This window comes from Sus scrofa, chromosome 1 (assembly GCF_054392235.1).
Source record: "Sus scrofa isolate SSC_HxYL_T2T_F1_AM1 chromosome 1, Sscrofa_HxYL_maternal_Yorkshire_Landrace_v2.0, whole genome shotgun sequence".
Taxonomy (NCBI): Eukaryota; Metazoa; Chordata; class Mammalia; order Artiodactyla; family Suidae; genus Sus; species Sus scrofa.
Genome location: NC_139383.1, coordinates 45,013,024 through 45,040,658, shown reverse-complemented (window position 1 = coordinate 45,040,658; position 27,635 = coordinate 45,013,024). Strand labels below are relative to the sequence as shown.

The 27,635-nt window shown below is 37.4% G+C and overlaps 2 protein-coding genes and 1 pseudogene across 9 annotated transcripts in view; 1 reads left to right on the top strand and 2 right to left on the bottom strand.

Moving 5' to 3' along the window:
• PHF3 (PHD finger protein 3) overlaps positions 1-27,635 on the bottom strand; it is a 1,103,753-nt gene that overhangs the window by 257,179 nt on the left and 818,939 nt on the right. The window lies entirely within an intron of this gene.
• Positions 1-27,635, bottom strand: part of ZUP1 (zinc finger containing ubiquitin peptidase 1) — a 106,129-nt gene that overhangs the window by 8,132 nt on the left and 70,362 nt on the right. For 3 of the 8 annotated variants that reach the window (XR_014806728.1, XR_014806873.1, XR_014806605.1), the window contains 2 exons: positions 26,182-26,667; positions 24,549-25,006 (listed from right to left, as the gene is read on the bottom strand). The gene's annotated coding sequence lies outside the window, so the exon portion shown is untranslated. Of the gene's footprint in view, positions 1-10,734; positions 11,889-12,804; positions 12,999-24,548; positions 25,007-25,249; positions 26,668-27,635 lie in introns of those variants that run through there. The other 5 variants (XR_014806650.1, XR_002345203.2, XR_014806633.1 and 2 more) reach the window with 4 other exon arrangements.
• LOC146406054 (amine sulfotransferase-like) lies at positions 11,814-26,751 on the top strand (annotated as a pseudogene).

The window sequence follows — 27,635 nt, the reverse complement described above, 5'->3', positions numbered from 1 at the left end:
TCCACTCCTCTGTTGTTGGACATTTAGGTTGTTTCCTTGTCTTGGCTTTGAATATAGTGCTGCAGTGAACATTGGAGTACATGTGTCTTTTCAAGTCATGGTTTTCTCTGGATAGATGCCCAGGAGTGGGATTGCTGGATCAAATGGTAGTTCTATGTTTAGTTTTCTGAGGAATCTCCATCCTGTTTTCCACAGTGGTTGCACCAATTTACAATCCCACCAACAGTGTACTAGGGATCCTTTTTCTCTACACCCTCTCCATCACTTGTTGTTTGTAGACTTTTGGATGATGGCCATTCTGGCTGGTGTAAGGTGGTACCTCATAATGGTTTTGATTTGCCTTTCTTTCTTTCTTTCTCTCTCTCTCTCTCTCTCTCTCTCCTTTCTTTCTTTCTTTCGTCTTTTTTTGCCTTTTCTAGGGCTGCACCTGTGGCATATGGAGGTTCCCAGGCTAGGAGTCTAATCGGAGTTGTAGCCACTAGCCTATGCCTGAGCCACAGCAACTCAGAATCCGAGCCGTGTCTGCACCCTACACCACTGCTTACGGCAAAGCTGGATCCTTAACCCTCTGAGCAAGGTCAGGGATGGAACCCACAACCTCATGGTTCCTAGTCAGATTCGTTAACCACTGAAATGCGATGGGAACTCCTGATTTGCATTTTCTCTAATTTGCATTTCATCTTTTCATGTCTGTCCATCCAGATGTCTTCTTTAGAATTGTCTGTTTAGATATTCTACCCATTTTTTGATGAGTTTTTTTTTTTTTGATATTGAGCAGTAGGAGGTGTTTCTAAATTTTGGAGATTGTCAGTTGATTCATTTGCAAATAGTTTCTCCCATTCTGTGGGTTGTCTTTTCATTTTGTTTAGGGTTTCCTTTGCTGTGCAGAAATGTTTAAGTTTAATTAAGTCCCTTTTGTTTATTTTTGTTTTTACTCTCATTACTCTAAGAGGTGGATCTGAGAAGATGTTGCTGTCCTTTACGTCAGAGGGTGTTTGGCCTTTGTTTTCCTCTAAGAGTTTTATAGTATCTGGGCTTCTATCTAGGCCTTTAATCCATTTTGAGTTTATTTTTGTGTATGGTGTTAGGGAGTGTTCTTATTTCATTCTTTTCCATGTGGCTGTCCAGTTTTCCCAGCACCACTTATTGAACAGGTGGTCTTTCTCCATTGTATATTCTTGCCTCCTTTGTCATAGATGAGTTGACTGTGGGTGTGTGGGTTTAATTCTGGGCTTTCTATCTGGTTCCACTGATCTATATTTCTGTCTTGTGCCAGTACCATATGGTTTTGATGACTGTAGCTTTGTCATATAGTCTGAAGTCCTGGAGACTGATTCCTCCAGCTCCATTTTTCTTTTCCAGGATGTCTTTGGCTCTTCTGGGTCTTTTGTGCTTCCAAACAAACTTTAAAATTCTTTGTTTGAGTTCTGAGACAAATGTCCTTGGTAATTTGATAGGGATTGCATTGAATCTGTAGATTGCCTTGGGTAGTAGAGTCATTTTGTAAATACTGACTCCACTGATCCAAGAGCATAGTATGTTTTTCCATCTGTTTGTGTCATCTTTGATTTCTTTCATCAGTGTCTTATAGTTTTCAGAGTACAGGTCTTTTGTCTCTTTAGGTAGGTTTATTCCTAAGTATGTTATTCTTTTTCATGCAATGGTAAAATGGGATTGCTTCCCTAGTATCTCTTTGTGATCTTTCATTGTTAGTATATAGAAATGCCATCAATTTCTGTGTATTAATTTTGTATCCTGCAACTTTACTAAATTCATTGATGAGCTCTGAGTTTTCTGGTAGAGTCTTTAGGATTCCCTAGGTATGGTACAATGTCATCTGCAAATCGTGATAGTTTTACTTCTTCCTTTCCAATTTGGATTCCTTTTATTTCCTTTACTTCTCTAATTGCTGGGGCTAGGACTTCCAAAACCATGTTGAATAGTAGTGGTGAGGGTGGACATCCTTGTGTTTTTCCTGATCTCAGCAGGAATTCTTTCAGTTTTTCACCATTGAGAATGATGTTAGCTCTGGGTTTGTCATATATGGCCTTTACTATGTTGAGGTAGGTTCCCTCTATGCCCACTTCCTAGAGGGTTTTTATCAGAAATGCGTGTTAGTTTTTGTCAAAGGCTTTTTTTTTGCATCAACTGAGAGGATCACAGGGTTTTTATTCTTCAGTTTGTTAATGTGGTGTATCACACTGATGGATTTGCGGATATTGAAGAATCCTTGCATCCCTGGGAAGAATGTGCAATCCTTTTAATGTACTGTTGGATACGGTTTGCTAGTATTTTGTTGAGGATTTTTGCATCTATGTTCCTCAGTGAAATTGGCCTGTAGTTTTTTTTTGTTTGTTTGTTTTTTGTTTTTGTGGTATCGTTGTCTGGTTTTGGTATCAGGGTGATGGTGGCATCATAGAATGAGTATGGGAGTATCCCTTCCTCTGCGAGTTTTTGGAATAGTTTCAGAAGGATAGGTGTTAGCTCTTCTCTAAATGTTTGATGGAATTTGCCTGTGAAGCCAAATTTTGTCCTGCACTTTTGTTTGTTGGAAGTTTTAAAATCACAGTTTCAACTTCAGTACTTGTGATGGGTCCATTCATCTTTTCTAGTTCATCTTGGTTTAGTCTAGGAAGATTGTATTTTTCTAGGAATTTGTCCATTTCTTCTAAGTTTTCTGTTTAATTGGCATATAGTTGCATATAGTAGTCTCTTATGATCCTTTGTATTTCTGTGATGTTCACTGTTACTTCCCCTTTTTATTTCTAATTTATTGATTCAGGTTGTCTCTTTTTTTCTTGATGAGTCTGGGTAAGAGTTTAACAATTTTTTTTTGGTCTTTTTTGCCATTTCTTGGGCCGCTCTCGTGGCATATGGAGGTTCCCAGGCTAGGGGTCCAATCAGAGCTGTAGCCACCGGCCTACGCCAGAGCCACAGCAACGCGGGATTCGAGTCATGTCTGCAACCTACACCACAGCTCACGGCAATGCCAGATCCTTAACCCACTGAGCAAGGCCAGGGATCAAACCTGCAACCTCATGGTTCCTAGTCGGATTCATTAACCACTGAGCCACCACGGGAACTCCCAATTTTGTTGATCTTTTTAAAGAACCAGCTTTTTTCATTGATATTTTCTATGGCTTTTCTTCATTTCTATTTCACTGATTCCTGCTCTGATCTTTATGATTTCTTTCCTTCTACTAACTTTAGGTCTTGTCTGTTCTTCTCTCTCTAGCTGCTTTAGATATAAACTTATATTGCTTATTTGAGCTTTTGCTTTTTTCCTGAGGTGGGCTTTTGTTGCTATAAACTTTCTTCTTAGAATGGCTTTTGCTGCATCCCATAGGTTATGGAGTGTTGTATCTTTGTTGTCATTTGCTTCTAGGTATTTTTTAATCTCTTTGATTTCTTAAATGATCCATTTGTTTTTTAGAAGCATGTTGTTTAGTATCCATGTGTTTGTGTTTTTTGCAATTTTTTTCTTCTTCTTGGTTTTCAGTAGTATAGCGCTGTGGTTGGAAAAGATACTTGATATGATTTCAATTTTCTTAGAGTTACCAAGGCTGGATTTGTAACCCAGGATGTGATCAATCTTAGAGAATGTTTTGTGCACACTAGAGTAGAAAGTGTAATCTGTTGCTTTTGGATGGAATGTCATGTAAATATCTGTTAAGTCCATCTGGTCTAATGCTTCATTCAGGGCCTGTGTTTCCTTATTGATTTTCTGTCTGGATGATCTGTCCATTGCTGTAAGTGGGGTGTTAAAGTTCCCCACTATTATTGTGTTATTGTCAATTTCTCCTTTTAAGGTTGTTAGCAGTTGCCTTATATATTGTAGTGAACCTATACTTAGTGCATAGATATTGAAAATTGTTATATCACCTTCTTGGATTGATCCTTTGATCATTAGGTGACCTACTTGTCCCTTAAAATATTCTTCATTTTAAGGTCTATTTTGTCTGATATGAGTATTGCTACTCCAGTGTTCTTTTGATTCCCATTTGCATGGAATATCCTTTCCATCCTCTCACTTTCAATTTGTATGTGTCCCTAGAAGTGAAGTGTGTCTCCTGAAGACAGTATATCTATGGATCTTGTTTTCGTATTCATTCAGCCAGTCTATGTCTGTTGGTTGGGGTATTTACTCCATTAACCTTTAAAGTAATAATTGAAATGTATGTTCTTATTACCATTTCATTAACTATTTTAGATTTGTGTTTGTTGCTCTTTTTCTTCCCTTCTCTTGTGGCTTGATGACTATCTTTAGGGTTGTATTTGAGTTGATTTTCCTTATTTGTTTGTGTATCAATTGTAGATTTTTGGTTTGCAGTTGCCCTGAAGTTTTGATATAGAGTCTATATATATATACACGAGATTTTTTTAAGTTGTTGGTCCCTTAACTGCAAGGGCATCTCTAGTGTCCTGCATTTGTACCCACCTCTTCTCACAATTTCTGATTTTGGTGGCATAATTGTGCACAGATGATTTCATATCTTACTGTATATATGCCTTTGCTGGTAAGCCTGTCATTTGTGCTTTTTGTTTCCTGTTGCTGTCTTTTCTTTTCTGCCTAGAGAAGTTCCTTTAGTATTTGTTGTAAAGCTGGTTTAGTTTTGCTGAATTCTCTTAGCTTTTGCTTATCTGTGAAACTTCTGATTTCTCCTTCAAATCTAAGTGAGAGCCTTCCTGGGTAAAGTAATCTTGGTTGGAGGTTTTTTCCTTTCATCACGTTAAGTATATCATGCCATTCCTTTCTGGCCTGCAGAGGTTGTGCTGAAAGATCTGCTGATAACCTTATTGGGATTCCCTTGTATGTTATTTGTTTCTTTTCCCTAGCTGCTTTCAGTATTTTCTCTTTGTCTTTAATATGTGTCTCAGGGTATTCCTCCTTGGGTTTATTTTATATGGTACTCATTCGGCTTCCTTTCCCAAGTTTGGTAAGTTTTTGGCTATTATCTCTTCAAATATTTTTTCTGTCCCTTTCTCTCTCTCTTCTCCTCCTGGCACCCATATAATATGGATGTTTGTACATTTAACTATTCCCCAGTTTTCTGAGACTCTCTTCATTTGTTTTCAATCTTTTTTCTCTTTTCCACATCCGTGATTTCCACTAGTCTGTCCTCTACCTCACTTATTCATCCTTCTGCCTCCTGATTTCTGCTGTTTGCTGCTTCTAATGAATTTATTTCATTGTATTTTGTATTTTGCACCTCTGCTTGCTTAAGTTTTGAATCTTATATTTCTTTGCTCAGTGTTTGCTGTAAATTATCAATCTTTGCCCCCATTTATTGCCAATGTCTTGCATCCTCTTCAGCATCAACAGTCTAAAGTCTTTTTCCTGGGGGCTGAGGATCGCCTGATCACTTAGCTATTTTTCTGGAGTTTTTTCTTTCTCCCTTATCTGAGTTATAGTTCTCTGTCTTTTCATTTTTATAGGTTTTTGGTGTGGCATCCTTTTTGCAGACAATAGAGTTGTTGCCTATCTTACTTCTGGTGTTTGCCCCCCTGTGGCTGAAGTTGTTAAGGGAACTTGCTATAGGCTTCCTGATGGGAGGGACTGGTGCCTGCCCACTAGTAGGTGGGACTGATTCTTATCCTCTGATGGGTGGTGCTTTGTCTCTGAGTGAGATTAGAGGTGGTTGAGTGCCTAGGAGGTCTTTAGGCAGCTTATTTATTGATGGGTTGGGCTGTGATCCCACCTGGATTATTCTTTGGCCTGGGCCTTCTCAGTGCTGATGGGTGGGGCCAGATTTTTCCCAAATGACCACCTCCAGAGAAACACACATGCTAATAAATATTCCCAAGAGCTTTGCCTCCAATGTCCTTCCCCATCAGTGGGCCATAGTCACTCCCTGTTTTCCCAGGAGATCCTCCAATAACTGCAGTCAGGTCTGATTCAGATTCCTATGGAGACTTTGTTTTGCCCTGGGATCCAGTGCACATGCAAGTCTGTTTGTACCCTTCAAGAATGAGGTCTCCTTTTCCCCCAGTCCTGTGGAGCTCCTGCACACAAGCCCCACTGGCCTTCAATGCCAGATGCTCTAGAGGCTCTTTCTCCCAATGCCAGATCCCCAGGAGTGGGGATTTGATGTGGGGATCAGAACTCTCACTCCTGTAGGTGAGTCTCTGTGATACAGTTACTTTCCAGTCTGTGGGCTTCCAACCCAGGAGGAATGGGGTTGCTTATGTCATGTAATCACCCCTCCTAACTTTTGATGTGGTCTATTCTTTGTCTTCTGGAGTAGGATATCTTTTTGAAAGTTTCCAGTCCATTTGGTTGAAGGTTGCTCAGCATTTGGTTGTAATTTTGTTTTTTCATGAGAGAGGTTGAGCTCCAGTCCTTCTATTCTGCCATCTTAATCCTGTCTGTTATACATTTTTTCTTTGCTGAGCTTCATGAATGTATGTAAATTAATATTTTCATCAAATTTGAAAAGTTTCTGTCCATAAATTCTAATATTTTTGTCCTATTCTCTGCTCTCCTTATGTATATATGTTGGTATGCTGGGTGTTTCCAAGAGGACTCTGAGGCTCTGGGGTTTTTTTTCCTTCATTCTTTTATATTTCTGTTCTTCAGACTGGATAATCTCTAAGGATCTATGTTCATGTCCTGATTCTTTCCTTGGGCAAATCGAACTTTGTCTTGAGATCTGGTGACTCCTTAAATAGAACATATTTTTAATAGCTGTTGTGTTTGCTATGTCCAGAATGAAACCACTCATCATTTTATTGAACTTATCACAGCAAGTTAGTTTTCTCTTGCTGGTCTTGTGATTCTCTCTGTGTGTTTGATTTTCCAAAATTTGAATGTAACACAGTATGGGTAACAGTGTTGTTTTTCTTAGTTGGAGTTTGTTGAGCTTCTTATATTTGAAAATCCAAGTGTTTCCTCAAATGTGGGTGTTTTTTCAGTGATTATGTCTTCATGTATGGTCTCTACCTTTCTCTCAATCATCTCTCTCTGGTACTCCCATTATGTGTATCATGGTCTGTGTGATAACATCCCACAAGTCACTGAGGTGTGTTTCACTTCATCCTATTTTCTTTTGGTTCCTCAGATTCAATAATTCCAAATGATCTGCCTTGTGTCTGCATGCATGTGTGTGTGTGTGTGTGTGTGTGTGTGTGTCTTTTTATGGCCACACTTGCAGCATATGGAAGTTTCCAGGCTAGGTGTCAAATAGGAGATGTAGCTGCTGGCCTGCACCATAGCCACAGCAATGCCAGATCTGAGCTGCATCTGCAACTTACACCAGAGCAATGCCAGATCTTTAACCTACTGAGTGGGGACAGGGATTGAACACACTTCTTCATGGATATTAGTCCAGTTCATTACTGCTGAGCCACAATAGGAGCTAACCAAATGGCCTGCCATTAAGTTTTGTGATTCCTTCTTCTGCCTGTTCAAATATTCTGTTTAACCCCTCAAATAAGTTTTTCAAGTCCAAAATTTATGTTTGATTCTCTTTTATAATTCTTTTTCTTGATATCCTCATTTTGATCATAACTATTTTTCTGATTATTTTAATTTTCTCCTTTAGTTAGTTGAGCATATTTCAATCATTTTTTTAAGTTAATTTCAAATAAGACCAAAGCCAGCATTTCTTTTGGGTTTGTTTCTAGAGATTTATTTTGATCCATGAAATGCGCCATATTTCCCTGTTTCCTTGCATGACTTGTGTTTTCCTGTTTCTTTGCATGTGCTTCTGATAACTGAGTATTTGAAAAAAAAAGTCACATTTCCCAGTTTCTGTGGACTGGCTCTGTATAGGGGAGAACCTCACTAATCAGCCAAATAAGATTAGTGGCTTAAGGACTTTCTGAGCATGTCTTCTTGGGCCTGTGGGTGTGCCTTTTCTCCAAGTCCTTTGTATACATGGCTGCTTTTTTTTTTTTTTTTTTTTTTTTTTTTTAGTGAGAGCATTTGCCACATATGGAAGGTCTCAGGTCGGGGATTGAACTGGAGCTGCATCTGTGACCTATGCCACAACTGCGACATCAGATTAACTCACTGTTCCAGGCTACAGGTCAAACCTGCATTTCCTATTAACCCAATTGAATAAATTGGATCAAACCCAGATACATGTATTACATTTACTTTTCATCCTTTTCAGTCTCCAATAATATGGCATAGTTTCTTTCCTTTCTGGGTGTTAGGTGACCTTGATACTTCTGAATAGCATATACCAGAATGTTGTTCATTTTGAGTTGGCCTGATGTTTTCTCATGATGGATGCCTAGATGGGTGCTGTGGAACTCAAGGAAAAAAGTTAACATAAAACAAGACACAGAGACATTTATCTTAAGTAAAGGTGGGAACCGGGGGACTCAAGGTCTCAGGGACCAAGACCACTGCCTCAAGAAACCACACTGTTTTTATTGTGCTCTTTAGATGAGATCAAGTGAGGAGTGGCTATGGGTGGATGATATAGGGTTTGTTTACTATTATATAAGTTCTTTTACTATATTAAAAGCCACTTAGCTGGTAAAAGGTTAAGCTTTTACTCTGACCTTTAGGCATATTTCTTAAGCTTAAGTCATTTACAGCACTGTGGCTGTTTTTCCAAGCAGGAAGATTGGATAAAGTAAAGAATAAAGATGGGATAAAGTAAAGAAGATGGAGTTTTCAGAGAACGGTCTCATGACAGATGGGTCAAGGCTAAACATTTTAATAAGAATAAAATTTTGTACATTAAAAGGATTAAGAATCTCCCCTAGAATCAATTTTTGTGTCTGATGGAAATCTGAGAATCATTATGAATTGATTAGCACTTTATATAAGCAAGATGACCAAAGAATGAGTGAGATGTTAGCACAGGTCTGAGACAAATGCAATTATATAAAATACAGAAAATAAGAGCTGAATCTTCTATAATGTCTACTTTAAGAAAAATATGAACAGAAAGACATCACTTAAGATGTACAACCCTGGGCATTTTGGAAAATGAATTTCAGTGCTAAGTGATTTGATAAGGCCCTTGGTACTTTCCATTACCATAACTGTGGTTACATGAGATAGTGCAAATAAAGACATGAAGATTGAACACAGCCATCTCAGAAAGGTCTAAAACATTTTACCTAGCATTTCATGACCAATAAAGTTGTTGCTATAGGTTTCAAGTACATAGTTTTATGTGTTGTATAGTTTTCAAAGTTAAGTAAATATGACTGCTAGTTACAGGAAAATCACTTTAGTGTCTCCAACAGTTTTGATTACTTTTTGCTGTTTCTGAGAAACCTGATGTCCTTTTCCTAATATTCACAGAATCTTACTCAAATTATTTGTCATTCTAGAACATTCTGTTGACATTCTAGAACACTATTCATTAGCCAAGACAAACTCTGCAGAGAATATTGTTTTCTCAACAACACATCAATCCCTATCATCCTTAAAGTTATATCAGAGGTGGATTTTCTGTCTTCTGTTTATCTGTAACGGTGAGTAGTAAAAGGGTAGACTTAGAGTCTCTTTCAAGTTTCACCCTCTCTTTAACATGAAAATGTATTTCCTTGGTCCTCAATTTTCTGGTTTTCTTCCTTTTCTTTTGGACGTCAGGGCAAAAGTAAGGAGGAGACGCAAGATGTCCTTTCCCCTTATACAGTCATCGTCCTCTCTATTCATCGTGGAGATGTAAACTATTTCTGGCTTGCCAACGCTGAGGTCCTACATGAATCCACCCCATGTCCCACTCCTTTTGTCTTGTTTCTATGACAAACAGCTCTTCTAATTCTCTCCTGAGACTGTGCAGGACACAGTAAAACAGCAAAAACTGGAGTGATGTTCAAAATGTTTCTGTGGGCTGCCTAGCACTCTCTCCTCTTTTCTCAGCATCCAGTCTCTCTGGAATTGGTGCTTTGTAAGGGAAGGTTTGTGGTGGCATTGCCAGGTGTCAGGAAGGATGTGATAGTGACTCACATTGTCGTCCTTGCTTTTCACTTCAACTATAATTTCTACTCATGAACTTCTGCATTTGTCCTGTGGATTCTCCCTCACCACACCCCATAGGCTGAGTATTCCAATGGGTTTTTCTTTTTTTTTTTTGGTCTTTTGCCTTTTAGAGGGCCACTCCTGCGGCATATGGAGGTTCCCAGGCTAGGGATCTAATTGGAGCCATAGCCACCAGCCTATGCCAGAGCCACAGCAACTCGGAATCCGAGCCGCGTCTTCGACCTACACCAGAGCTCAGGGCAACGCTGGATCCTTAACCCACTGAGCGAGGCCAGGGATCGAACCTGCAACCTCATGGTTCCTAGTCAGATTCGTTAACCACTGCGCCACGACGGGAACTCCTTACATGGTTTTTATAGGAGAATTTGTGATGCCAGTGTCAAGAGAGCTTTCCATCTACCGCTATTGAAACCATTCTTTGTGGCTCATCAGTCAGTCTAGTCTGTCTTCAATTCCCTATAGTTGAGGTTGACTGAACTTCAACTTGAGTGAGGAAACCTCCAAAAGTTTAGGAGAACATTAGCTGGGAGTCCAATTATGTCCCACAAATGCTTCTCTGTAGGTTGAGATGGAACAGCCAATGAAATCAAGACAGTGCTTTAACACTAGTTTGAGTTTCATGTTTTACTGTGAGTGGCTTTGTTGTTAAAATGTAATTTTCTAAATGACGCTCCCCAGGAATTCTGATTCTCCCAGTCTGATATCAGGCCTAGAAACATTAATGTTTGCCCAGAACCCAGGTGAGTCTAATACAAGTGATTCTCTACCACTACTCAACAAAACTCTAAACTTTGACTCCTTTATTAAACAGGTAAGTTAGATTGTTTGTAGAGGAATTAAATCTTTCTTGACATGGAATTAGGCCAAAACAATAATCAAAACATTTTCCCAAATTCATTTTCTTGGTATGTACAGAAATTTTTTTTAAGTACATACCTGAAATATATGGTGGTTCTAAATTAATGTTACTTGATCTTCTGGAATTTCCTCATTTAGATCTCAAAAACAGATTTCTCAAGCAGAGTTAATAAAGAAAGTCTTTTAGGTTCAAGTTCTGAACAGACATGACTTTAGACTCTTGGGTTCCCATTATTTTGATTTAATATATTTCAAATTTATATTTATTTATTTATTCATATTTATGTCAGAATTCCGTTTAAAAATATTCTATGGGGACATATTCTAATAACCCTACAATATCTTGCAACAGTAACGGCAATATTCCTAAATTAAATCAATTAGTATTTCTCACCTTGAACATTTTCCACCATTCATTTGAAACAGTGTATGAGATCCCAGATCTTCAGAAGCTTCTTTGAGAGATAGCAGATGACTTATGCTCCAGATAGAATGTGAATGACAAGTATATTCCTTTGAAATTTTCCAATTTTTAGAACAAAGAAAAAATACCAAGAATAAAAATATAAAACACTAACAAACTGTATGATAAAGTGAATAAAAGCATGACCTCTGAAATTAAATTGTCTGACATCACATTTGCAGCTCTGCCTGCTAGGCCACACTGAACAGCTTACTGTATGTTTTATGTCTGTTTCCTTTTTACTATGTTTGGCTTCATGATAATGCCACATAGCTGGGGTTTTAAAAAAAAATGGCTTACCTCTTAGAATCTTAGTTTTTTTTCATCTTTAACATAGTGATAATCATATTATCTCCAGAACAATTGGGTTCCTATAAAGATTAAATGATGTAATATGTGTAAGGTGGTTAGTATGGTAAATGAGTTCAGCCAGATAGCACTTTTATATGGTCCTTGGCACATATTGAACATATTGAACACTGAGGAAATGTCCATCATTATTATAAAATATTGATAACTTGTTTTCACTTGTAGGTGAAAATGATGGATGACACAGACGCATATTTATTGAACGTCAAATGCTATTATTTTTCACGTGCTTCATTAAATGTTGACTTCCTAGAAAAAAATGAATGATTTTGAGATCAGAGATGACGATGTATTCATAGTTACATATCCAAAATCTGGTAAGTTTGAGGAGTGGGACACCCATTTCAGTCCTCACTGTGGTTTGGAAAGACAAGTGCCCAAGTGTGCTCTTCTCCAATGATGACAGTAACACAACTTAAAATGAGGCAACCATTTAGGATCTGAGAAATAGTTAAATAAATCCCTAAACTGTATGAAATAAGGCCACGTGAAATCCAATTTTTGTCATTTCTGATAGCACATGTAAAAAAAAAATATTGAGCCAAAAGCAAATACTTGGTAAACACTACTGACCTGTTGGCTTGGTCTTAAGCATAGAAAATATATATGTATTTAAAAACCCAGCAGGATTTTTGTTAGCAGCAGTACTCAGTCAGAACTAATTCCTAATATGCTTTTCTATTACTCTCATGGTTTTATAATTGTCTATAACAATGCAATACTTTTAAATTAATAAATGTTTGCTCTCAATCATACATTCCAAAAAGAACTTGTTTTCTATAATGTGCTCTTTTGAAATAAGATGACCACTATCACTGAAGCAATGATGTACAGAGTGGTTAATGTGATTCCAAGATACACTGTAGTCTAAGTCAATATGAAAAACACACTTATTCCTGATTTTCGTGACAATTCTACAGTCTTTCTCTACCATCCACTCTGAAATTCACGACCTTGTTCACTTTCCCCAAATCACTAACACATTATGTAATTTCTAGATACTTCCACTCTACAAATCCTATGTGAACAACTGATACTGTTGTTTTTTCTTTCCTCCTTGATGTGGGTACAATCTTAGTTTCCTCAATTTAGATCAAGCACTGCATCAATAAACAAGTATTTCCTTTACCCTGAGTCCAGTCCAAGTGTTTGGGATGCCACACACCTGTCGTAAGTCCAGCCTACTGGGTTTTGCTCATCTTAGAGGAGAGTTTACAGAGTCTTCCCAGCAATCATTATAAATTGTATCAAAGTGATCACGTATATAAATCATTTGAGTAGTGACATTTGCAAGACTATTGACATCTCACATTCTCTTGGAGCATTGACGGCATATTCTTGAGAATAGAAGCAAAAATCCTGAAACCAACATAAACAAAGCAAATGTTGCAATGTCAAAAAAAAAAATACACTATGACAAATGTGGGTTTATTTCAGGAGTCAAGATTGGTCAAAAATTTATTAATGTAATTCATTCATATTACTAGAGTATACGAGAAAGCCTCTATTGTCTTTTCCATAGGTATCGAACAAGCATTCAATAAAAGTCAACAGCTGTTCATAAGGGAAACTATCAGCAAACTAGGGAGAAAAGGGACTTCTTTTAACCAGAAAAACAGAATCTACCCCAAACTGCCACAAACATTATATGCGATAAGGAAACATATAAATTATCACATTTAAAATCAAGAATAAGACAAGAAAGCCTGCTTTAACTACTTTTATTCAACATTGTGTGGGAAGGTCTATGCTACACAATAATAAAACAGAAAATGAAGGGAAAGGGGCCTTGAGCTCTTAATTGGTCCATGCTTCTTCTAAAAGATGAAGCTTGGATGAAGTAGGAATGGAACTGAATCACCAAGACCATGGGATCAGAACCATCACAATGCTTCAGAGTGAAAAAGGAACTAAGAGCCCTTGATTTCATCTCTACTAATTTCAATGTAAAATACAAACAAACAAAAAACTCAGACAAATTCATTGGCACCCTTGGAGTGGTTGAAAGAAACAAAAAGCTCTAAATAATTTTGAGATGGTGTTACTATTGATATTAGTTGTTATTTCTGAGTTGAAAACAGGATTATTTATTTTTACAGGTACTATCTGGACTCAGCAGATAGTAAGCTCAATTTACTTTGAGGGGCATCGAAAGAGAACTGAAATGGTGGAAACATTTGATAGAGCCCCCTTCCTGGAATACAATTTACACCAAATGGACTTTGTCAAGAGACCATCCCCTCGTCTCTTCTAGTCCCACATCCCATGTTATTTAGCACCGAAAGGTCTGAAGAACAAAAAAGCTAAAGTATGTCATGGGAATGGCTTATGAACCTTTTGCACTAACATATTCTCTTCAAATATTGCTTTCCAGCCCCGTTCATCTACATCCTTTCTAATGCGATTCATCTTTCTCACCTTGTTTTACATATTAAAGCAACACACACATAAATTGTGTCATCACATATATTGTTTGCAATGTTATTAAATAACACATAGCAAAAATTCTCTTATCTCAGCATAGAAAATTCTATTCCTTCTTGGTTTAGTAGGATCTCAGAATAGCAACACAATATGCATGTTGTATAGGTTGTGAATTCAACATATCAAATTTCAAATTTCCATAAACATTCTAATAGGTGTTTGTGCCTTATTGGCTTGGTGTAACGTTTCCTTGAAAATGGAGTTTTCAGAATAAACTGTCCAGATATTTTTTATGTTGTTAGGTATTATCCATTTGCCTTCTAAAACCTATCAATTTACCTTTCATGGAGAGCATATAAAAATACTTCTTTCCTCACATGTCACCAGAGATTTTCCAATGTCACTCTTCGCTAATATGCTCGATAAATACAACATCATTCTTGAGTAATCTGAAGACTTGGTTTTAAAAGTTTGAGCACCTTTTGTATTTCTAGGCCTTGAAATAGCCTTTACATCATTTACTCATTTTTCTTTAGCTTGTCCCTTATTTACCATTTTGTTGGAGCGTTTACATTGGGCAAATATTGTTCTAATTAAGTTTACCTTTAAAAATTATTGGTGGCTTTTAATTTTATAGACCAGTCTATTAGACTTTCCTTCGTTATTTCTAGCGCTTGAGTCTTGCTAAGAAAACCCCCTTCCACCACAAATATTATGCAAATTTTCTCTAGGATTTACTAAATAACTTTATGCTTTTCTTTTATATTTAATTATGTTATATCTGATACTGCATGTGATTTGAAATATGCTATTTGCCAAAAGAGTTGGCCAATTGACCCCGTATTATTTGTTTAAGCTTTGACTTTTTATATAATATTTTAAAGTCTACATATTGACATCCTAAGTTTCCATAGTCCTCCCTCTGATTTTGTGCTTATATTTCAAAATATTGGTAGTTCTTTTTAATATATGGTCATTTTTCACTATTTTAAATATTGTAACTGATAAGGCAAATTCTCTTGAACTTTATCTTGTAGAATGTTAATTCTCCTTGATATTAAGATATTGATTGGATTTGATTTAAAATATACTTTAATTCTGAAACTCTCACTAGCTATTTGCAATATTCCATCACTTTTTCCAGTAGCATTCTATTGCTCTGTATCACATCTATATTCATGTCCACTCTATGTTGGTACTTACACATTTTTCCCTAAATTTCCAGCTTTTTTTCCCCTTCTTCTTCTTTTTTTTTTTTTTCTTTTTATGGTCATACCTGTGGCAAATGGAAGTTTCCAGGCTAGGGGTTGAATCAGAGCTACAGCTGCTGGCCTAAGCCACAGCTACAGCACCGCGGGATCTGAGCTGCATCTATGACCTACACCACAGCTCAGGGCAACGCTGGATCCTCAACCCACTGGGTGAGTCCAAGAATTGAACCCACATCCTCATGGATACTATTTGGATTTGTTTCCACTGCACTACTCCAGGAACTACCAGTTGTTTATTTTTTAATTGATATTATAAACTGGAATTTTTTGCACTGCACTGCTGTAATTCTATCTAGTAGAAATACAATATTGTTATTTCTATTTATTACTATTATAAATAATGGCATTGATTTTGTTACACTATTTGGCTCCATTAACCTATTTTTTTAGATTTACTAATTTTTCCTATATTCTCTAGAACATACTTCATCTTAAAAGAATAATACATCCTGGAGTTCCCATCGTGGCACGGCAGAAACAAATCCGACTAGGAACCATGAGGTTGCGGGTTCGATCCCTGGCCTTGCTCAGTGGGTCAAGGATCTGGCATTTCTGTGAGCTGTGGTGTAGGTCACAGACGTGGATGGATCCTGCGTTGCCGTGTCTTTGGTGTAGGTTGGAAGTTACAGCTCCGATTGGACCCCTAGCCTGGGCACCTCCATGTGCTGCAGGTGTGGCCCTAAAAAGCAAAAACAAACAAACAAAAAAAGAATTATACATACTTTTTTGCTTTCCTTTCCTATATTTGCACTTTGATATCATCCATAACCTCATGAGAAAACAGTGTATATTCTATGTGTTGGGCACCAACACATATATAAAATACATTTTGTTATATAATATTGAAAATTCATTATTGAATCCTTTTACCTCAAGTCTAAAGATAAAATGTGCCTAAATCTCCAACAATAATTGTTGCTAAAACTAAATCTTCAGATACTTACTACAAATTGCACTATTCATACTTTTCTATTATGTTATTTAGTATACAAAGAACCTTGGCTTTCGGTCATTGCAAACAAATTATGTGCTTTCTTATTAAGCCATTTGCCTTTATATTAATTAATTAATTAATTAATTGTCTTTTTAGTGCTGCACCTGAGGCACATGGAATTTCCCAGGCTAGGGATAGAATTGGAGCTGCCAGCCTATGCCACAGCCACAGCAATGCAGGCTCCAAGTCATGTCTGTGACCTACACTACAGCTCATGGTAACACCAGACCCTTAACCCACTGAGCAAGGCTAGGGTTCAAACCCACATTCTCATAGATAATAGTCAGATTCCTTACCACTGAGCCATGACAGGAATTCCAAACCATTTGCTTTTAAATTATCTAAACTTTATGTTGTTACTTGTTTTTCCCTGGGCTATTGCCATATGCTTTTTTTTGTTGTTGATTTATAATATTATTTTCCATTGTTCTATGATTTTACAAGTTGTGTAAGTTTTTCTATCTGAACTTCACTTTCCCTCACTAATACTGAGATTCTGCTGATATTTTGTTATTATAAACTTGTGGCTATCAATATTCTTGAGCACATACACGGATGCCCATCCGAATGAGCTTCCTTAGATGTAAACACTCTAGAAGTGCAAAGGAAGAAAACCCAAAAATATTTAATTTTCTAAGAAGATGCTGTTTTATTTTCAACAAAGCAGTTGTATGAATTTATGCTGAAACCAATAATGTATGAGTTTTTGTTTCTCAACTACTAATTTTTCCTATCATACATCTTAATTTTTATCACTTTGGTAATTATAAATTAGTATCTCAAACAAATGTTAATTTGATTTCTTAATCAGTGAAACTAAGCGCTTTTATTTTTTGGTTATACTCACAGCACCTGCAGAAGTTCTCAGTCCAGGGATTGAACACAAACCACAAAAGAGACAACAGCAAATCCTTAACCACTAGGCCACCAGGGAATTCCTATGTTGATTGGCCATAGCTTTTTTTTCTTCTGTGAAATGATTAAAACTTGCACACAATGTTTTAGGTTGTTTATTTTTGGGATGTGTCATATACATTCTTTTTAAAATGTTTCTAATTTTTAAATTTTTTTTATTATTTGTTTATTTTTTTGTCTTTTTTGCCATTTCTTGGGCCGCTCCTGCAGCATATGGAGATTCCCAGGCTAGGGGTCAAATCAAAGCTGTAGCCACTGGCCTACGCCAGAGCCACAGCATCACGGGATCCGAGCCGCATCTGTGACCTACACCACAGCTCACGGCCATGTCAGATCCTTAACCCACTGAGCAAGGCGGGGGATCGAACCCACAACCTCATGGTTCCTAGTTGGATTTGTTAACCACTGAGCCATGACGGGAACACCTACATTCTTAATAATTATCAACTTTTGGTTATATATGTTGCTCCTCATATTCTCTTGAGGTTTGTAACAATATAGTATTTTTTAATGAATAGCATTCTCAATTTTAATGTAGTCCAATTGATCAATTTTTATTTTAAATTATTTTTTCCTATCTAGGAAAAACTTTCCTTATCCAAGACTGGAAATATATTCTTTATTTTTTTTAGGCATTGAAGTTTTACTTTCTTATTCAAATCCTTAATCCATTCATAAATGTGTGTTTGCGTAAGCTCTGAGGTAGAAATCTATTTTTTTTTTTTTGTATATGGAAAATTATTTGTTCCAACATCATCGGTTAAGCAGTTTTTCCTTGATTCAGCGATGTCCAATATTCCCTTAACATCATTTAATATTCATGAGGGGGAAACGGCAACAAATTCTATGCAAGATAATTTGAAATACCAAGTAAACTTACAAATAAATAATTTCACTTTTAGGGATTAGTCGTACATGCTTGTGCATGTGAAATGTCATGTGAACAAAGTTATTTATTGCAACAGTCTTTGAAAGAGCAAAAAACTGGGAACAATCTGAACTGCCATATATAGTATACTGTAGGAAATAAATTATTGTGCCTTCATAGAATAAAATATCATGTAGGCATTAAAAAGCCTAAAGAGATAACCAAGAATTATTAAAATTATTTCATTATTTACTCTGCAGATTATTTACATCTAAAGAAACCCCAAGGATATTTTAACTTCTCTTTTTCATTTTTCAAATTTGATAGTTCCATTAGAAGCTACAGATAACATGGATCATTTAATGGAACTGTTTCTAGATGGAAAAGGTAACTATGAATTGATTTATCAAATATGTTTATGAAGGAATGTTTCCATTTAGTCACTCTCCAATCCAAGGATCATATTTTAGGGAGCTAGAGACGGGTAAGCATAGAAGAGGGGATGTATGTAAGTGGTCACTATTGTTTGTCCACTAAATCTGCCACCTATTGGCTTTTCTATCCTCATCAGGACCCCTTGGGGGATTGTCAAGGTTGCAGGTGCATATGGTTTAGAAATTTTTTTTTTTTTGTCTTTTTGCCATTTCTTGGGCCACTCCCGCGGCATATGGAGGTTCCCAGGCTAGGGGTCGAATCGGAGCTGTAGCCACCAGCCTACGCCAGAGCCACAGCAATGCGGGATCCGAGCCATGTCTGCAACCTACACCACAGCTCATGGCAACGCCGGATCATTTAACCCACTGTGCAAGGGCAGGGACCGAACCCGCAACCTCATGGTTCCTAGTCGGATTCGTTAACCACTGCGCCACGACAGGAACTCCTAGAAAATATTTTGACCAGAGTAGTGAGGACCACAAAATGGTCTAACAATTCAAACTAGCTACTACATCCAAGGGTTCCAGAATAGCTAACGTTCGGGATAGGTTTTGTGCTCTGTCATGGCCATGGGGTAGGCTTTATAAGGCAGCTGTGGAATGTTCGTTCCAACACTGAGGAGGATAGATTGATGCAGAAGGCTCATGGAAAGTAGCAGTGGAACATTATATGCAGGTGCTGTCTTTTGTACCTAGGTAAAACTGCTATCCATCAACCTTAAAGTAGAGTAGAAATAAAAACATATGTTTTCAGGTGAGGGAAGTAGGAAAAAGAAGGGGGGGTACCTTAATGAAATCTTCAAAATTAGACCTTTGGAATACTTTTGTCTGCCTTGCTACTTTCCTACAGACATAGAGTAGGGTGCAAAGGCGGGTTTGTATTAAAAAGACGTAACTGTTCCCCTAAAAACCATTTTTAACTGTTGGTGTAGATGTCCAGCAGTGGGAACTTGATTTATCTTTGTGAGGAATCCAGAACAGAAAATACTCTAGCTTATTGTTTAATAAGTGTGAGAACTTTACCTTGTTATTTCTGGATTTTCCCACAGTGCTAGGAAGCCTTTGGTTTGATCACATCAGGGGCTGGTATGAGCACAGACATGACTTCAATATTCTGTTCATGTCATTTGAGGAGATGAAGAAGGTAAGAGGGGTGTTTTTCTTTTTAAAAATATTTCTTTGAAAACATTTCTTGTCTCAGTTTCCATGGACTACATTTTCCTAGTTATCTCTATATCTAACTACTCCTCAGGCTTCTGTTTTGGTTTGTAATTTCCTGCCCCTCCCTTCATCAGAACTCCCCTCTCACTGTATACAGTCATCACTTGTGATTTCATTTTCTGTAAAAATCTGCTGAAATAAAGGTAAACTCAAATGTCCAGGGCAGCCATAGCTTCAAAAAAAAAAAATTGAAAAGGGACTGCGGCGCACTGGGGGTGGGATATGGCCACTGAGATATGACTAATTAGCCAGTAGTGAATGTGTGCCCTTGGTGCAAGTTCTTCCCAATTGGAAGGAAAACCTTCAAATGCAGTTTCCTGGTGAAATCACAAACAGTTTCCTTGTGGGCATGCAATCAAAACGGTCTTAAAATATGGACATTTGAAGTCATTATTTTTTATCTTTGATTGACACGTTGATTCATTAACATGCAATTTATTCTCTCCTGGTCTCATGAATTATCGAATTCCTGCCAGGTGACGGTCACTAAATCATGATGAAAGAGCACCAAACCCCACATTCATAGGTTTTATCATCCAACACAGAAGACAGGTATACCCAAACAAGTATATATAATTTAAAACTCTGATAATTGTTATTAAGGAAAACCACAGGTACGATATCAGTGTTTGGAATAAGGAGAGCTGGTATTGTCAAAGCTGATAGGTAATGTTTCTGGAAAAAGCATCATGAAAACCACAAACTAATACATGTGAGCTAACATGGAAAGGGAGGTAAAAGAGAACTCTAACCCAGGAAGAGAGAATATGCAAATTCCCTGGAGCAGTAAAGTACACGACAAGTTTGAGGACCTAAAGAAAAAAAGTTACACAGCAAAGTGGAAGTGACAAAAGAGTCAGACAGAGAGATGCATTCAGGAACCAGACTGTGTGAGGGTGAAGACTATATATCCATGACGGTGATTTCTTTAATCTTAAAACCAGTAAGGAGCCCTTTAAGAGTTATAAGAAGATGGCAATGTGACAGGAGTAATATTTAGACTATCTTTCCCATTCATGGCTTGAAAAGTGAAAATAGCGAATAGAGACAAAGCAGTTAGTTCCAGTATGCCAATCCCCTGCCAATCAATGGCACTTTGGATTAGAATGGGATAGTTGGGATTGAAGAGAATGCAAAGTTTTAAGATCTATTTAGGAGGTCAAGAAGAATGAGATTATATAGTGGAAAGATGAGAGAGAGAGAGAGATTGGGGATGTATTAGGGATGCTTCCAATATTCCAGTTCATATATCTATGTAGATGATGGGATCATTCATGGAGGTATTTAGGGGACATTGGAGCAGAATAGGCTACAGGGAGGAGATTACAAGGTTGGCTTGGACACACAGAGTTTAGGGGGACTTAGAAACATCCAAATAAGAGGTTTGGAAATTATTGGCCAAGACAAGTCTAAAGCTCAAAAAGTGTGTTGATGGAGTTCCCATCCTGGCGCAGTGGTTAACAAATCCCACTAGGGACCATGAGGCTACAGGTTCGATCCCTGGCCTTGCTCAGTGGGTTAAGGATCCAGTGTTGCCATGAGCTGTGGTGTAGGTCGCAGATGCGGCTCGGATCGCGGGTTGCTGTGGCTCTGGTGTAGGCTGACAGCTACAGCTCCAGTTAGACCCCTAGCCTGGGAACCTCCATATGCTGCGGGAGCAGCCCTAGAAAAGGGAAATAGACCAAAAAAAAAAAAAAAAAAAGTGTACTGAGCTAAAAATATCCATGACATTAATTAAGATATCATCACTGTTTAAAATATCACTGGTATCAATGGTATTGACTTGGGCATCATCGCTGTGTAAAATACAACTAAAACTATGGTCAGGCAAAACCCTAAGAGTAGAAATGAATGTGTCCAAAGGTGAAGGGGGGCAGGAGGGAGGGAATGGAGGGACGAAGAGAGAAGCGTACTAAAATCTATTACTGAGAGACCTTAAGACACAAAGTTTGAGTGGAAAGGATTAGTCCCACCAAGGACACAGAAAAGAAACCATTCAAAGAGACAGAACAATACTGAGGAGTGTGTGGTGATAAAGAAGATAAGTGGATGTATCAAGAAAGACGTTTATGATCTTTTCAATCTCTAAGGGCTTGGAAGTCAAGTAAAAATGAACATTTAAAATGTCCATTAAATCTAGTGACATGAAGTATAGAATTAGCTACAGCAAACCAGATGGGCGTGGTTGCTGGAAGAAACTGGTCTATATAATACCAGCTCAGACACAAATATATTGTAGAAGATTTCTGTACACCGACTTTTACATCTGAGTTTTGGGATTCAAACAAACATGTAACCTCCCAGCTTCACCTGGAAAATGCATTGAATCTCAAGTGACCTAAATCAGAAACCAACCTTCAAACCGAACACCATTTTCACCATTGAATCCTCATTCAGTCAATCAATCCATCCATGAATTTGGCCTCTGAAACCTTGTCTCAATCCATATTGCCTCGTCTATAGTCCAGGTCACCATCATGTTCTGCATCTTCTCAACAGCAGCCTTCCTAATTCGTCTACCTACCTGCAATCTCAGTGTATAGCCATTTATTCTCTATTCCTCAACCGGAGGTATCATCTCAAAATGCAAATCTGATTCTTTCCTTATTTTCATACTTGAGTTTCTTCACAAGAATGTACTCACAACCCAAGTATTCCTAAATATAGCATTTACTGAAATATAAAGACTGCAGAGTAACTATGCAAAGTCTCTTGAATATCTCTCTGTCCTATCATCTCTATACTATCCCCAGGTACCACATTTACCTTCCTCCAAGTAGCCATTGCTTATGTATTTTTGGCCTAGGTTTTTGCCAGTCTTTCAAACTGTTTAACCATGTAATAGGGATTCCCTGCTGCAGCACTGGGGTTTAAGGACCTAGTGTTGCTGCAGCTGTGGCATAGGTCACAGCTCTGGCTCAGATTTGATTCCCAGTGAGGTACTTCCATATACTGCACGTGGGTCCAGAGGATAAAAGTCTTCCAATTCAGGAACACAAAATGTCACAGTTATTTGGTATTTAATTCTGTTTAGCAGTAGTTTGTAGTTTTCATACACATGTCTTTCATCACTTGGCTTAGGATTATTCCAAGTATTTCATTCTTTTTGATGCAATTGCAATTAGAATTTTCTGTTAATGTTCTCGTTGCATTGTGCATCTTCACCAGATAGAAATGCAACTGATTCTTGTGGGTTTTTTTTTTTTTTATCACACAACCATCTTCATTTGTATTTATTAATTCTAACAGATTTTGGAGAATCTTTCAGATTTTCTATGTATAAAATATTGTTGTCTGCAAGGAGAAATAATTTTACTCCTGGCATTCCAATTTAAAATCTTTTTAAAAGTTGCTTATTTACTTATTTGTCTAGTGTAATTACTCTGGCTAAAACATCCAGCACTACGTTGAATAAGTGGTGAGAATGGGCACTCTTGCCTTCTTCCTGATCTTGGCAGAAACAATGTTAGCTCTCTACCACTGACAATGAAGTTAGCAGTAGTATTTCATATATGACCTTTTAATGTTGAAGTATTTTCCTTCTATTCGTCATAGTTTTGGTGTTTTTATCAGGAAAATGTGTTGGATATTGTAAAATGCTTTTTCGGCATCAATTCAGATGACCATTTGGTTTTGTCCCCTTCATTCTATACACGTGGTGTTATAAAAATTTATTGTCATGGGCTGAACCACCTTCGCCTCCCAGGAGCATATCCCACTTCATCGTGGTGTATAATTCTTTTAATATGCTGGTGGACTTATTCTGCTACTAATTTGTTGAGCATTTTTGCATCTTATGTTTTATAAATTACGTTGGTCTTTAGTTTTCTTTCTGCAGTGTTTTTGTCTGTCTTTGGTATCATGGTCATGCTGGCCTTGTAGAATAATTTGTGAGTGTTCCCTCCTCTTCAAATTTTTGGGAGAGTTTGAGGAGGATTGATGTTAGTTCTTCCGTTAATGTTTGGTAGAAGTCATCAATGAAGCCATCTAGACCTGGGATTTTCTTTCTTTTGTTTAGGTTTGGTTTGGTTTGGATTTTTAGGGCCACCCTTGAGGCATATGGAAGTTCCCAGGTTAGGGGTCCAATCGGAGCTATAGCCACAGGCCTACCCTATAGCCACAACCATGCAGGATCTAAGCCGTGTTTGTGACCTACGCCAGAGCTCACGGCAACGCCAGATCCTTAACCCACTGAGCAAGGCCATGGATGCCATCCATGTCGTCATGGATGCTATTTGGGTTCAATAAACCTGAGCCACCATGGGATCTCCCTGGGGTTTTCTTTCCTATGCCCATTGTATTTAATTGGTTGAATTACTCTACCCTCTTGAAATGGTGACTCTTAATAAGCACAGATAGCATACTGCTGTTCTTTTTTTTTTTTTTTTTTGTCTTTTTGCCATTTCTTGGGCTGCTCTCCAAGCATATGGAGGTTCCCAGGTTAGGGCTCTAATTGGAGCTATAGCTACTGGCCTATGCCAGAGCCACAGCAATGCAGGATCCGAGCTGTGTCTGCAACCTACACCACAGCTCACGGCAATGCTGGATCCTTAACCCACTGAGCAAGGCCAGGGATCAAACCCGCAACCTCATGGTTCCTAGTTGGATTTGTTAACCACTGTGTCACAACAGGAACTCCCAGCAAACTGCTGTTCTTAAACTTCTCTGATAATTAACACTGTTTCTGAAACATATAAGGTGTCCTAAAAGTGCTGATTGAATGAATGATGGAAGGTGAGCTGTGCTTATAAAATCGAATAATAAAGCACTCAACCATAGCACTTATTTTCATAGGTGGAATAAGAAATACATCCTTGTCAAACTCTAGATATGGAATAAAACCAAGGATTTTAAGTTTTCCAAAATGTGATAAAGATGTTGGCCTGTAACTCTTGCATTCTTTATAGGCTGAGTAGTTTCTCAAACGCACATGCTTTTCAGGATCTCAGAAGTTCTGTGTTTCAAATTATCAGTTTTCTTGAGAAAGAACTGAGCGAAGAGGAGGTGGATGCTGTTGTCAACCAGGCTACATTCCAGAACATGAAGGATAATCCATAAGCCAAATATGAACAAGTTCTAAAGCAGGACATCGGGAAAAGAACAGAGGGAAATTTCCTCCGCAAAGGTGAGGCTCAGTGGTTTATAGGAGCAAAAGTATTGAGAGTTCCCTTCAGTCCTTGGCAACTACATTAATTACGAAATGCTTCCAACATGTCACTCCAAGTACTGCCATTTGGTCCCTAGAGAGAAACAACATCCTAACTGACAATGGCCTTGAAAAAATATTGCAGGAAACAGAACACTCCTTTAGGGTTAGGGTTAGGGTTAGGGTTAGGTTAATTAGTCTAACACTCGAACGTGGCTAATAACTATGAGGATCTCTCCTTTTAGTTCACATGACCCTACTTGTTAACATTTATAAGCAAGTCATACTTAAAGGCAAAGAATGTATGTAAGCAAGAGAGTTCCAACTGCAATTTTCCTTTATTTTTTTCTAGAACAAACCACATATAGGGTTAATAGGTACTTTTCTACTTGGATTATTGTTATTCTCTCATGTGTCAGATTTCTTCTTGTAAAAAAGAGAGTGCTATCTCATTAAAGCAATCTGGTATGAATTCAGTTATTCAACAACAGGCAATACATTTTTATGCTGTTCCTGTATCATGCCAGGAGTTATAAAGAATAAATATATTTTCCTCCCAGTACTTCTTAAGTTCAAAATATTTTAATTCAATTTTTTAATATATATCATTCTAAAGGATAATTTGAATATCATCACTTTATTCATAGTTCATTCTCTAATGTGCATATAACACATTATGCTGTTGAACAATGATTCATTCTTTTTTTAAGTGATGGCTCTTTGCAAAGTTTACTTCAGGTTCTCCCCTTTTTCCTTGTCTTTTTGCAAAGCATGGAGCATGTGGAAGTTCCTAGGCCAGGGATCAAGCCTGCACCACCAGCACTGACCACAAACCACAGCAGTGAGAACATAGGCACCTCAACCCGCTAGGCCATCAGAGAATTCCCTGATTTAACTATGTGAAGACTTTACTGAAAATATTATACATACTGATTTTTTTTTTAAAAATCATTGTTTCTTCTTTTGTCCCATTTATTATCAACTCTCACTGCTTCTTGCTCAACTAGATTAGATATAAAGCATTTCTCATGCCCATAATAGCTTGTGAGCACTTCCAAATGCCAATGATAATATTTACACTGAAAAATCTGATCACTAAAGATGCCAGATATTAATCTTACTTTGAAAATAGTCTTAATGGTGCTTTCAATCTTCCATCAACTAAAATGCAGAAATAGCTGTTCAAGACACCCTCTGTGATCTTGACTTCATTACTTGAAAATACCTGCATCTCATTTTTCTCAATTTTAAAAATGAAGAAATACTTACCTTGAAGGGTTTGGTGAAGAATTACATTGCACGGCAGATGTAGTTGGCCAAGTATGGAGCATGGAATTTGGTAAAATATATTTAAATATTTTAATGTCTTCATATGTTTCCAGCTTTTGCCCAAAGAAGGTTATAATTTAATAGTCATGGTTGGTGGAAGTCTAACCATGAAGGATGTGAACTGTAACTCTACTTTCAGCGTTACTGCATCCAAATTTCTTTCTTAGCTCACAAGCATAAAAGGAAAGTGAAATATCAAACCCCATGGAGATCTCACAGATACTTAGCTTGGCTTGGAGAAGAGATTAAAATGGGGTGCTGGAAATTTCTGCCGTGACTGTGTTACCTCCTCACCCAAGTGCTGTCCCTGTTGCTTGACCTACTAGGCATCGTTGGAAACTGGAAGCATCACTTGACCGTGAAGCAAAATGAACGATTCGACAGGGTATTCCAAAGGAAGATGAAAGATTTTCCCTTGAAGTTCATCTGGGATACAGATGAGGAGTAGAATCAGTGCAAAAGAATTGCATACAAATCTAAGCCCACAGCATGTTTTAATATACGTATTAAATTGAGCCTCTCATAGAAATGCTAATTATATAGCCTTATGAATCAAGAAAATGAGGAAACTGTGCTTAGATTAGTCACCTTGAGTTTTACGACCACTTTGAAACGTCAAAAATAAAATGATTTAGGAGAGAGTCTACATTGCCAACCTATACATTCAAGGGAAAGAAAGCAGGCACGCAATATAAATTGAAATGTCCTGAGAGTCTTTTCTGCACTGTGTAATTTTTCTTTATTTACAATTAAATTGAGGGTCAGACATTAATATCCTTCCACCTTTCCAAGAAACATTATTCACTGGTTCCAAAAAAGGATAAAAATGAACTTATTTGCAGAACAGAAGGAGATTCATAGACTTTGAAAACCTTCTTGTTAGAAAGGGAAACAGGTGAAGAGGCATGAAAGGGGCTTTGGGATTGGCACATGCACACTGACAATCTGAAAGAGAATGGATGTGTGTATATGTATAACTGAATTACTCTGTTGTGCAGGAGAAATCATGAAACCTTGTAAGTCGACATGACCTTGATAAAACTTTAACAATAAAATAAAATAAAATAAAAATGTGAATGTTGAAATAAATAAACAAGTCATATCTGTTTAATAATTTACCAGATCACAAAGTCAACACTAACAATCAAAGGTTCAAAGGTGGAGTAAACATCTAGTGGTTCAAATATTTAACTATCTCCATGGAAAAAAAATAGGTCTATCTATAATATATCACTCGGTAAACTAATTCCCAATGTATTCAATAAGTTAAAACATTCTAAGATAAAACCATTGCAAAGAACTAGAAAAACAGGGCAAAACTGATAATAAATCCCAAACTGGAGAAAACCTATGAAGCATGGAGGCAGTGGAAGAAACTATTTTATTTTTTATTT